A 1,632-nucleotide genomic window follows, 5' to 3' on the forward strand; every position below is an offset into this window, starting at 1 on the left:
GTTAGAAAAACTGCTTCGGTCTCCACAAACCAGTACTCAAGGTCTAGTAAAGTATCATTATCATGATCAGATTTTTAGATTGCAGTTCGGTGGATTACAAAACACCCTATGGAATCAAGTTGTGGTAGATAGATGGGGACCTCAAGGGGTCTTCCTGACTCTACCGATCCATGAAAGAACAAGGAAGATTGTTGCAGAGCAAATACCAACATGGACATAAACTACTTGTGATTTTCAAAGAATAAGGCGAGGAGTTACAAACACATGGTGTTTGCAACGTAGAACTTATGAACATCTCTATTGGTTTGATATTTTAGATCCTACGGACTCTGTTTTGTTTCAACGAAACATTGTTCAATTTGATGATGATAGTGATTCTAATTAGAATATTTATCTATCTGTTATTTTATGCAAACAATGTAACTTTGATGTTAAAATAAAATTGTTGAACATTCCAACTATCTTTATATGGATTATATAAAAAGTTTATTAAAAATATATCAGTTTACATTCATATATTCTATATGAATATTTTATTTTCACAAATATATGATTTATATCCTTTTGAGTGTACTAATTTGATCTATGGTAAGTCTTAACATTTTTTTTTTCACGTTAAAAAATTACATAGATGTTTTCAATTGTTTTAGAATTTGTAATTAATTATTGAAAATTACATAACTCGCATTAATTATGGAAATAGTTTTATGTTATCTTTTTAGTTGACGTATGCTATCTTTTTAGCTCACCTATGTCTCAAACTCTATATGAATATTATTTAATAGTTGTACAAAAGACCTTATGAATATGAATATGTCACAAATGCATATTATTTAATAGTTGTAGATACAATCATAATGCTTTATTTCTAGAGGTTTTAGCATTTTTTCTTTTGCTGTTCAGTTCACATATGTTATCTTTTGAGTTGACCTATGTTATACGTTACAATCATTTATCTCAAATATATATTTTACAATTTTTTTTCCCTTTATCTATGTCTCTAGCTCAATATGAAAATTATTTTCCTTCTTGTCATTTGGGTTCTCCTATATTTGTATTATATTTTTCTTTTCTTCTTTAATTGGTAAATAATAATAGAATTTAATTCTCTCTTCAAATATTTCCATGTTCAGGAACGATTAAAACATGGATTTATCAGACAATGAATCTGAAATCAGTGCACCAAGTCCCGTTGTTTCTTTAAACTCAGATGGCTCACCTCAAACACCAATCGATAAATGTGAAAAGTCTATGCTGCAATCTTGTTACCAAATGATTCAACATTTTGAATCTACAACATTGTTAATAGATTATGTTTCAGATAATGATATTTTGCGAATGCAAGTTGTGGTCGATAAGATACGAGAGATGTTTAATTGAGTATCTCGATTTCCAAAATATTTGGAAGAAGTGCAACGGGATCATAATGAGAATGAAGGCCGTAACACTATGCTCATTGGTGATTAATTTATAAGGTCATTGCATCGTAACAATTAGTTTGTATTGTAAGTTTTTATGGTTGGATTTGTGTACATATATGTTTACAGTTTGGATCCATACCTGATAGAAAAGACCATAATATTGAATTTATGTTTTGTCACATATGTCACACTTTCATTTCTGTACAACTTG

The sequence above is a fragment of the Cupressus sempervirens genome, chromosome 8 (assembly GCF_028749045.1).
Source record: "Cupressus sempervirens isolate cs-2001-9-10 chromosome 8, ASM2874904v1, whole genome shotgun sequence".
Taxonomy (NCBI): Eukaryota; Viridiplantae; Streptophyta; class Pinopsida; order Cupressales; family Cupressaceae; genus Cupressus; species Cupressus sempervirens.